The sequence below is a fragment of the Aedes albopictus genome, chromosome 3, assembly GCF_035046485.1.
Source record: "Aedes albopictus strain Foshan chromosome 3, AalbF5, whole genome shotgun sequence".
Classification (NCBI taxonomy): domain Eukaryota; kingdom Metazoa; phylum Arthropoda; class Insecta; order Diptera; family Culicidae; genus Aedes; species Aedes albopictus.
Genome location: NC_085138.1, coordinates 445,524,165 through 445,536,230, shown reverse-complemented (window position 1 = coordinate 445,536,230; position 12,066 = coordinate 445,524,165). Strand labels below are relative to the sequence as shown.

General features: G+C 38.8%; 1 protein-coding gene across 2 annotated transcripts in view; it reads left to right on the top strand.

Moving 5' to 3' along the window:
* The window catches only part of LOC109425914 (PR domain zinc finger protein 5), a 94,757-nt gene that overhangs the window by 77,934 nt on the left and 4,757 nt on the right, over positions 1-12,066 (top strand). The gene's annotated exons all lie outside the window — the stretch shown is intronic.

The following is a 12,066-nucleotide window of genomic DNA, read 5'->3' as shown; positions in this document are numbered from 1 at the left end:
TTACAGCTCTTTTGTCCTCTGGGGCACTACGTGAGCAATTTCAATTGACAGCTGCACTTACATTTTTGTACAGCGCCTAGATTCTATTCTACTTTATCGAACTGGTTGTCTTTCTGCTGCTTTCACTTTTTCTACTTTATACCTAGTAGAATGATGAGCACAAGGATGATGATGGATGGCCGTTGTTCCTTTCCAGTCCGATTGGGGGTCCATTATGAGTAGCAGTTCGCCGATGTCCAGGTATCCGGGTTCGTTTTGAGCCATGGGGCTCAGAAGAGGGTCAGTGTCAGTTGCTCTCGGGGGAAAAGCAACTGGCGAAAAATTACAAGTGCCGGGGCTGGGAATCAAACCCATGACCATCCGCATATGAAGCGAACGTGTGACCAACTACGCCACGGGCCCCGGCCGGTATTGAGATTTCTCCTAGAGTTTTTTTCCGAGAGAGTTCTTCCCGGGATTTCTCCCAAAATGTATGTAGGAATTACTCTTGAGATTCTAAAGTTCCTCCCAGGACTTTTCAGGAGATTTTTTTATGGGTTTTCTTAGGAGTTCATCCCGAATTTTTTTCCGGAGGTTTTCGCGGAATCGCTTCTAGGATCCATCACGGGATTTTTCAAGCACTGCCTTCAAGAAATTATCGTGAGCTTGCGTCTAGAGTTTTCCCTGGGTAATTTCTTAAAGAATCTCGCAGGATTACTCTTGAAGTTCCACTTGAGATTCTCCCGGAATTCATCTTACAAGATTCTTCCCAGTGTTGATCATAGTTTTCAGAATTTATCCTGGACTTTCTACCAAAGATTTCTTCCGGGGTTCAATAAGAGTTCCTTTTGGGATTTAGCTCAGTTTTTTTTTCTCAAGATTACTCGCAGTGTTCTACCTTGAATCCCCACCTAAAACTGCCCCGGAAATCTATGAAGTGTCTCTTCTGGGATTTCTCTAATAAAATCTTCGGGAGTTCTTGTTCGGATTTTCCACGATTTTTTCTCGGAATACACTCTTTTAATGCCATGAACTGGGGTGTATAAGGGACAGCCCAGGGATATATCAGGGGTTTGAGATTTGTTTTATAAGATTTAAAACCATTTCAGAGGCGTTTCTACGTGTTTGAGGGGCGTTTCAGAGCGATTCTTGGACCTCCAGGGCCGTACGCCTAAATCATCCCATATCTACTTGCGATCCCCGGAAACCCCTTGAAACACCCCTGAATCTACCTAAGACTCTCTTGAACGTCCCTGACACCCCATGGAACTCCCTGAAAGAATACCTGAAACACCCCTGAAATGCCCTGAATCCTCCAGTAATCTCCTGAAACGCCCTAGAGCTCCCTAAAACGTCCCCGAAGCCCGCTGAAACCTCCCTGAACCCTCTTAGATACTCTGATACGCTCTTGAGACTCCCTAAGCTCCCTGAGATTCCCAGGGACTCTCTGAAATCCCCCTGTAACACCCTAAGAACAAACAAATAGAGACTCACTCTACTCACTTCCCAACGTTTCACTTTTTAACAGATAGTTCAAATATTCTGTAGTTCGCAAATCTGTTTGACGTTTGCTCACTACCGCCATCTATTCAGCGGTTTGCGGAACACAGTGTAAATGGCATTGAGCGATGGTGTTTTCGTAACGATGATTTCAATCACAATTTCTCCAAGTGCCTTAAGAAACCACTCTAAATCCTCCTGAGACCATCTACAACGCATCAAAAACCTCCTGAGCCCTCTAAGTTACGCTGATATACCCTTGAGACTCCATGAGCTCCCTGATACCCTGAAACATCTTGAAATTTCATTAAATCTACCTGTAATACCCCAGAAAGCCCTCTGATTTCTTTTGAGAATCCCCTGATACCTCCTAAGACCTTCTGAATCTCCCCTGAGATGCATCTGAGAAATATTGAGACTCTTTGAAATGCTTCTGAAACCCCCTAATCATCATTGAGATCTCCTCTTGACACGCCTGTGGAACCTCCCTTGAATTTTCCTGAAAACTCTCGAAAACTCCTGGATCTCCCTGCGACTAGTTGTGATACGCTCTGAACTGAAACTCCTGGAAATGCCTTATGAACCTCGCGAGGCACTCCGAGAAGAACTACTGGAGAAATAATGGGAGGAACTTGGGATGGGAAGACATTCCGATCAAAATTGGTACATCACAGAAAAATTTTAGGCAGTAAGCATGGGTGGAAATATAAGGTAACTTCTAGAACTCTGGAAACCTAGGAGAGAAATTTCGGAAGGAACTACCCCAAGTAACCAGAAGTTCCGCTTCCCATGACAAAATACACCTTCAAATTCCGCGAAGTTCATATAAAGTTTCGAATGGAACTTTCTGGCTGCTTAAGAGGCTAACGATGAGCCTTGCTGGAACTTCGGTCACAAGTTCCGGCAAGGCTCATAGTAAGCCTCTTAAGCAGCCAGAAAGTTCCATTCAAAACATTATCTGAACTTCGCGGAACTTTAAAGCTGCCTATTGGCTGCTTAAGATGCTACTCAAAACTTTGTCGGAACTTTCAAGTTCATAGAAGTTCAGTTCAGTAGCATTGTGTTTCAATGAAGATTAAACTTATTTCTTTTACAGAAAACAACTGTTTAAGCATACACGAATAAAAGACTAATATGAATTTATCAAATCAATGAATACTAGGATTGAACAAAAAAAAATTGCCGTTCGTCGGATTTGAACTGATAGTCGCTGCGTGAGAACTCTACGTTGCGATTGAGTGAATAGCAGGTACAGTTTGACTTGAATCGATTTTCTGTCGGCAGCTAGTTTTGCACATTTGAACAGTAGTGAAGTTAGCTTGACTTTGTAGAGTGTCTTGTGCAGCGCAGGCGGTAAGTCGGCAGGCTATCACGCTGGAGGATCTAGTTCAAATCTACATAGCAGCGATATGTGTGAAAATATAATTATCAGAAGCAATTTCCAGACATGAATCACAAACCCACCAACAGGGCTATGGTTCTGAAAAACACATTTTTGTTTCTGCATGAATTTGGTCACAGTTCTGTCAGAAGCTGTTTACAAGGCTATCCAGCGTGCTTATGTGAACTTTCAAGTTCCAAAATTACTTAGAAATGAAGCTGCTCAGAAGGCTACAAGCTACTTAGCTGATAAAGTACCCTTTAATCTGAACTTTTGGTTACTTGGGTACGGTTAGAAGTTCGGCAAAAACTCCAAGGTAAGCGTGAGAAATCCCTGGAAGAAGTTTACAAAAGTATCGCAAAAATCCCTGGACAACTTTTGGAAAGTTTTCGCGGAAAGCCACATAGAAAAATCCCCGAAGGAATTTCGGAGAATTTTGTTAGGATTTTCCGGAAGAATTCACCCAAGAACCTCTTGAAGAGAATCCGGGAAGTGCTCTTCCATAAATCCCGCTAAAACATCTTTAGAAGGAACTCTGGTAGAATTCTCAGAAACAACTCGGGAGAAGTCCCGGAACGAACCCCAAAAAATCCCCGAATGAACTTTGGGAGAAAATAGGGACAACCCCTTGGGATAATGTCCTGGACAAGTCTAGAAAGAAACTCTAACAAACCTTAATCTTGGAGAACTACACAAGAAATCGCGGGAGAATCGCTGTAAGAAACTGCGTAAGAATGCGGATAAGGAATTGCGGTAAAAAAAACAGAAGAAATCTCGTAAGTAATTCAAAAAGAGTTCAGGATAGAATTTCTGGAGAAATCCTTGGGGGCATTTCGGAACAAATTCTGAATAGATTTCCAAGTATATCCCTATAAAAATCCCTATGAAAATCCCAATCATTAAAAGAGCTCTCGAGATCGGTTTCCTCCAAAGTTTACTAGCATTAATCGGAATACCCAAGATTATTATAGTACTATTTTACCCATTTTATACGAAATCATTAGTATTCCACAAGATATTCCATCATAATTCCCAAATTTCCTTAGGATTTTCATCGGAATATCACCTTTACTACACTACCAGGGGTAGAAACCTCCAAGGCTTGCTACTCAAAAATTGTAGTAAATTACTCCAGCAGTTCCTCGAAAATTCTTCCAGGAGTTCCACAGGAATTCCTCCAGAAGTTCCTAAAGAATACCTTTAAGAATTCCTCGAGAATTTCTTCAAGGAGTTCCTCGGGAATCCCTCTGGAGCACCTTGGGAATTCCTTTACAAGTTCTTCGGGAATTTCTTGAAGGGTTTCTCAGTTAATCCTCCAAGAGTTCCTCAGAAATTCTCCCAGAAGTTTCTCAGGAATTCCACCAGGAGTTTCTTGAAAATTCATCTAGGAGCAAGTCTAGGAGTTCCTCGGGAATTCCTCCAGGAGTTCCTCGGGAATTCTTTCTGGAGTTCCAAGGGAATTTCTCCGGGAGTTCCTTGGTATTTTCTCCAGGAGTTCCTCAAAAATTCTTCCAGGAGTTCCTCAAGAAATCCTACCTAAATTCCTCGAAAATTTCTCCAGCAGTTCCTCGGGCATCCTTCCAGGAGTTCCCAGAAAATTCCTTCATGTATTCCTCGGAAATTTCTCCTGGAGCTTTTTTTGGGATTCCTCTAGGAGTTACTCGGGAATTCTTCCAGAGTTTATCGGGAATTTCTCCACGAGTTTCTCGGGAATTACTCCAGAAATTCCTTCAAAGAGTTCCTCGAGAATTCCTCTGGAGTGCTTCGGGAATTCATCTAGAAGTTCCTCGGGAATTCCTTTCCTCCAAGAGTTCCTCGGAGATTCCTCTTAAAGTTCCTCAGGAATTTTACCAGAAACTACTCAGAAATTCTACTAGGAGCTTCTCGAGAATTCATCTAGGAGTTCCTCGGGAATTCATTCAGGAGTTCCAAGGGAATTGGGGCTTCGTGGCCGTGCGGTTCGCGATGCCAACCATTTAAGCGTATTGTAAGCCACGGAGTGTGGGTTCGATTCCCACTCCAGTCGGAGAAAACATTTCGTCGAATGGAAAATCCTTGATTGGGCCACGAGTTGTCGTATGTCCTGTCCGTTGTCTAGTGTAAGTTATGATCAGTCTGTACAGCCTTTGGCTGAAGACGGTGTGTACCGTCTACCCCCGTTGGTTTGAACGATACCTCATGCAAACCAACGCGGTTAATTTTTAGTTTGAACTTCTAGTAACCCTGTGGGCATCAAAAAGCACACTGATGGTAACCCTTTTTGCTCTTTTGTTTTGATTCTGCGTTCCGTTTCACCCCGTTCCACGAGCAGAATTTCGTCTGAACCATTTTAGCACAGACAAACAGACTTCTCACTCTACCCGCTTCTCATCGTTACCCTTTTTACCGGTTAGTTCAAATATTTTGTAGTTCGCAAATCGCTCGGTCACGGCGATCGCATCGTTTTTGCTCCTGTTTGACGTTTGCTCACTACTGCCACCTACTGAGTGGTTTGCGTAACACAGCCTGGTTAGCATTGGGCGATTATGTTTTCGTGAGGATGATTTTTATCACAATCTGTTCCAAGTGATACGTCTGTTTGTCTGTGATTCTAGTTTGAACGATGTGCAGATAAGCGGGGGTCCAATTTTTAAAATGTTCAGATTAGATGCAGTTAAACCAAAGAGGGTAGACGGTAGTGTCTAAAAAAGAAAATAAGAAAAAAAAATAATTTCTTCAGAAGCTCCTCGGAAATTACTTCAGAAGTTTTTCGAGAATTCCTCGAGGAATTCCTTTAGGTGTTCCTTGAGAATTCTTTTGAGAGTTCCTTGGGAATACCTCCAGGAGTTCTTTGAAAATTCTTCCAGGAGCTCCTCGGGAAATTGTACATGAATTCCTCCGAATTTTCTCCAGAAGTTCTTCGGGAATTCCTCAAGGAGTTTTCCAACAACTTTTTCATGAGTTCCTAACGAACTCCTCTATGAGATCCTCTTGAATTCCCATTGGAGTTGCAAGAAAATTCCTTGGAAAATTGCTCCATGTATTCCTCGGACTTCTTCTAGGAGTTCCTCGGAGATTCCTCCTGGAGTTCATCGGATTTTTTTTTCTTGAAGCTGTTTGGGGATTCCTCTAGAAGTTACACGGAAATTCCCAGAAAAATCTCCTTTGAGAATTATCAAGAAACTCCTTGGAGGAATTTCCGAAACACCTAGAGGCATACCCGAGAATCTCTGGAAAAAAACTCCTGAAGGATTTCCATGGATCTCCTGAGGGAATTTCCGAGAAACTCGTGGAGGATTTTTCGATGATCATCTGAAGGAGTTCTCGAGGATCTCCTGGAAGAATTACCGAGGAGCTCCGGGAGGAATCTCCATGCAACTCCGGGAGGAATTTGCGAGAATCTCCTGGAAGAACTCCCGAGGTTCTCCTGCAGGAATTTTCGAAACTCCTGGAAGAATTTCCGAGAAACTCCTGCAGAAATTCCTGACGATCTCCTATAGGAATTCCCGATGAAGTTTTTGGAGGAATTCCCTAGAAACTTCGGTAGGAATGTCCGTGGAATTCCTGGAAGAATTCCCAACGAATTCCTGGAGGAATTTCCGGGGAACTAAAAAAAATGCCGCGGAACTCCTGTAGAACTTTCCGAAAAACTTCTGGAGGAACTTGTAGAGGAATTCCTGGAAGAATTCTCGGAAAACTCAACTCCTGAAGAAATTATCGGGAAACTTAAGAAAGAATTTCGGAGGAACTCTTAGAGGAATTCCTGAGGATCTTTTGGATGAACTCCCGAGCATATCTAGGAGGATTTGGTGAGGATCTTCTGCAGGTATTTCCGAGGAACTCCTGGGAAAATTCTAGAGGACCACTTGGGGAAACTTCCGGGTATGATTTGGGTATGATGTCCGACAAACTTCACGATGGACTCCAAAGGATCTTCTGAAGAAATTCGTAATGACTTCCAGGGGAATTTTCGAGGAATTCACGAAGGAATTTCTGGAGAAATTCCCGGATTTTTTTGTGGAACTCGTGGAAATAAATCCGAGAAAATTGTTCATGAATTATCGAGAAACCCCCTTCAAATTGCTATGGAAATTCTGAAGAGAACCATGCATTATTGCTGGATGACCTCACGGTATATTCCTTCATATAAAGCCAAGTGAGAACATAGCAAAATGTTGACTTTTAACAGAAATTTTATACCAACACCACAAAATGGAATGTGAAGACATTTTAGCGTGCCTTGTGAAGACATTCGAAAATTTCACCTGACATCCCTCTATGAGAGAGGCCGAGGAATAGAGCTAATAAACTATAGAGGAAGAATGTCGCTGGCGTCGCCGCCGAAAATCTCTTGCTGGCGGAGATAGGCAGGGATATAAGTGTCAAAGCAAAAAAGTATGCAGTTTGACAGATAGATACCCGACATGTTCCCGAGCGAGAACAAAGGGAACACCAGCGACATTCGTCCTCTATAGTTTATTAACTCTATATTGGCCGAGGTCTCTGTTACGCTCTTTATGTGCTGGTAGTTCATCGATTGGTTTTCGGCGAGATACTCGTCTCGCCGAAAACCAATCGATGAACTACCAGCACATCAAATCGCGGCGATTAAAACAATAACAACAGTTACGCTCTTTAGTACAGTGGCGTAGCTAGGAATTTGGGGGCCCGGTGCGGAACCGAAATTGAGCCCCCCACATATTCCTTTGTGAATTTCTTCGGGGAATTCTGCAAGGATGCATCCCGTAATTCCATCAATGAGCGTAATATTTTTCTGAGAAATATTGTCGAAAAAATGTTGACCAATTTATTTAGAAAGGCACCAAGTAATCCTTTAGGAGATTTCTTTGCCATTTTCTTTAAGAAATATTTTTTGAAGAATAATTTATCTTCATGATTCCTTTAAGGAGAAACTTCAGAGAATACAAATATGGCTGCCACAATGGCCGACTTGGACCCCTACTCACGTTTTCAAGAGCACTAATCAATAATATGTATATGGATTCATCTATAAGATCCCCCCAAGAACTCCTGAGAAATTCCAGAAAAAATCACTACAAATTCTCCAATGATTGTTTCGGAACCAGATATTCTTCCAAGAAATTACAGCGGAATTCCGCCGGATGAAGAGAAGTTCTTCTAGAATTTTTCCATGTTATTTTTTAGGCGATCCTATAAATATTCGTTTAATGATTTTACTACTTTAGTCAAGTATATCTCCACACATTTCTCAATTATTCCTTTACATAGTTGTTTCAGAAAAATCTCCAAGATTTTATCTTGGCATTTCCTCAAGCAATCATCATTGTTAAGAATTTCTTCCAAGGATTCCTTCAAGACTTACTGCAATGCTTTTGTTTCAAAAAAAATCTCTGCAAGAAGTTTCTCTGAGATTTTACTTATATATCAATCCTAAAACTCCTCCAGAAAATTTTCAAAGAATACATTGATTAATCTCTAGACAAGTTCCTCTGAGAATATTCTCAATTCTGTATTCTAAGTATTCTAAATTCTTTCGAAAAATCCTTCTGGAATTCCTCCAACGAACTCTTTAATATCCATCTACTCTAGGATTTTCCCCAAGCATTCCTCTGGAAAATCTTCTACCTAAAAAATTCTTTTGCGATTTTTTATATGATTCCTTTCAAATTCTTTCGAGAAATCTTTTGAAAAAAGTTTTCATCAAGCAACTCAGTCAAGAATTTCTCTAGGATTTAGTAATTATTTCTCCAAAAAATCTTTCAAAAAATTATCTGAGGATTCCTGGTACGGTCAACGTGTCCTTAATAATCTTACGATCCCAAATTCATCCTGTTAGAATACAAAGCGATTACGACACTGACCGTTCACGCAATTTTTGTTACCATTCACAAAAATGCAAAAAATAAGAAACAAAACAAAACGCGCTTTATTTTTTGTCTTGAGTACGATAAAAATGGTTTTTGATTTTTTATTAAATAACGAAGCAATATTTTCAAAATCGGTTTTCGTGCACATGTAGAGTATGGATCAAGGTATCTTCTGATTTTTTTTTTTTGTAGTGGAAAATATTTTTTGTTTTTGCAGAAACCATTTTTGAACGAAATTTCACAAAAAATGGTTTTTTGCAAAAATGGAAAACATTTTCCACCTCAAAAAATTCAGAAGATACCTTGATCCATACTCTACATGTGCACGAAAACCGATTTCGAAAATATAACTTCGTTATTTAATAAAAAATCAAAAACCGAAAAAAAATAAGAAAATGCTTCCAGTTTCGCCTTAAATATTAAAGGAGCAGATACCCTTATCTTCTCAAATTTAATAGTTTCTTCAGAAGTTTCTCCAATGATTCCTCCTAAAACATTTTTGTCAATTTCTTCAGGAATTCTTCAAAAATGTCTTGAAGCATCCTTTAAGTGATTAATTCAAATCATAGAGGATATTCATCGGAAAATTTTTCAGGAATCGCTTCATAATTATAATTGGATTTTTTCCAAGGATTTCTTAAATATTTCTTCAAAACAAAAACTCTTTAAAATTCTTCTTCTTCTTCAAGGGTCCGATACCTAATCGGATGAAGCATTCCTTGCATAATTTGTATAATATTTTTTCTTACAATTCTACCGATGATTACTTTTGGGATTTTTTCAGAGATCGCTTAAGGAACTCTAACTAAGTTTTATTCGAAATTCCAAAGGAATTCCTTCAAAGAGTTCTTTAGGAAATCCTCCCAAATTCCCTTAGAAATTTTTCTAAAGTTTTCTTTAGTAGTTCATTCAATTAATTCACTTGGGATTTATCCATAGATTCGTTTAGAATTTAATACAATTTTCTTCTAAATTTCTTAAATTGATTTCATTAATTCATTTTTAAACTAATTTTCCCAGGTATTTTACGAATATTTTTACATTATTTATAGGTAAATTTTTTTTCGAAGATTCTTATACAAATTATTCCAAGATATTCTATAAGAATTCCTCCGGAAGATCTTTTAAATGTTTTCGATAGAAAAGCTCTAGAAATTCCTCCAATTACCCTCTCAAGGATTCAAGAATTTCTTTAATGAATACTATAGAAAATCTTTTAAAAAAATGTAAGGAATCTTTCAAGAATTTCACAAAAAAATCCTTCAAGAAATGCTACTGCAATTCCTTTAAACATTTTAGGAATTGCTTTGTGATTTTTCCTGGAAATTGTTTGTGAACTTCTCTGGTTCTTCTTCTTCTTCTTTCTGGCTCGATACTCCAATTGGAGCTTCTCTCCAACTTTGTGTTCCTTGAGCACTTTCACAGTTATTAACTGAAGGGCTTTCTTTGCCTGCCATTACATGAATTCGTATATTGCCAGGCAAGTACAATGATACACTCTGCCCTTCACTTCTCTGGTAATCACCTTTTTTTTTTGGAAATTCCTAAGGTAATTTTTATGAGATTTTTTTCGACCGTTCCGTTGTAAATTCTTGGTTTTGTTTTTAAATTCGCGGGAGTGTATCTCATAGAACTACAATAGTGACAACCCAAGCAGCACACATGTCACAAAGAAGTGTCGACAGCGCAGGTTTTTGGTTAGACACGAGTCATTTTCAAGTTATTCTAACCCAAAGGAAAAATAACTTGAAAATTACTCATGTCCGACCAAACATCTACGCTGTCGACACTCCTTTGTGACATGTGTGCTGCTTGGGAATAGACTGAACTCCGTAAGGAATTATCAAAAGAAATATCCAGAAGAATTTTCCGAGGACTTTTGAGGACTTTTGAGGACTTTTGAGGACTTTTGAGGACTTTTGAGGACTTTTGAGGACTTTTAAACAATTTACAAACGAATTAACTATAGAATTTTCAAAGTACCTCCCGGATGAATTTCTAAAGTATTATTAAAATAATTACAAAAGTAATTGTCAGGTATATTAGCAAAGGGACTCCCGGTGAAACTTCCAAAGAAATTGTTCAAAGAAATCCCGTAGCAGTTGTCTTATAAATTTTCGAAGCAATTGCCCAAAGAATTTCGAAAACTTAAACCGTAGATATTTTCAAAAATAAAAACCAAAATTTATTTCGAACTAAATTGCCGAAAAATTTCCATAAGAGTTACCGAACCGAATCCTGAAGAAATTGCCGAAATAGTTTAAAAATATCAAAGAAAACCCCTTAATCTTATAGGAATAACAATTACAAAAAGTATTTGTCGAAAACTTCGCCAAATGTTATATGAAAGATTTTCATGGGGTTATTCACAGGAAATTCGCCGAATGAATTTCAAAAGTCGGTAAATGCCATATGAATTATTCTATCAAATCCCGTAATCCCGCAATCCCGGAAGAGTATTGAAGTTATTCCCAAAGTAATTACCAGAGGATTTTTCATATGAATGGTCGAAAAATAAACCAGCGAGCAGTGGCAGACAGAATTTTCAAAGAAATTTCCGTAGAAGAAAAATCTGATGAAGTTCGCAAAGCCATTGCTGAAGCATTGTCAGGAATTGATTAAAGAACTTTTTGAAAGAATTGCCATACAATTTCTCAATGAAACCAAAAAGAAAATCGTGTTAAGTACTGTTCCTTTCAGTTCCACTAGTGCACTTGACTCGACAAGGTGACGTATCTTGACAAGTACACAACACTGAAGACGACCTTACAGTTGAGGTCGAAATACGTATCTGTCAAAGGATGCAATTTCTTAGTGGAACTGAAAGGAACAGTACTTAACCCGATTTTCTTTTTACTTCCAGGTATTACACTATCAAGCCCAGGTTCATCATCATCTTCTGACGGAGTTCCTTGGAAAAAAACTACCAAAGGAATTGCGAACTCAATTTTAAATTAGCTGTGACAATTTCCACAAGAATTGTCAAAGAAAATTTTCAAATATAATGAAATTAGAAAAAAATGCTTAAGGAATTTCCGAAGGAAATTTTCATAGTAATTACCGAAAGGATTTCCAAATAAATTTTTAAAGATATTCCTTACAGAATTGTTGAATTTCCAAAGTAATCACTGTAAAATATCCAGAAGAAATTTCCGAAGAAATACTTCTGACATTCAAATAAAAAAATGTTATAATTCTTTCAAGAGTTCTAACAGAAATTCCTACTGGTATTCCTTGAATGAATCCTTTAAGTATTCTTTCAAGGTTTTCATCTGGAATGTTTCTATTGATACCTTTAAAGATCTCTTTAGCGATAACACCTATTTCGTCCCGATTTCCTTGGCGAAACTTCTAAGAAATTTTTCTAACGATTTCATC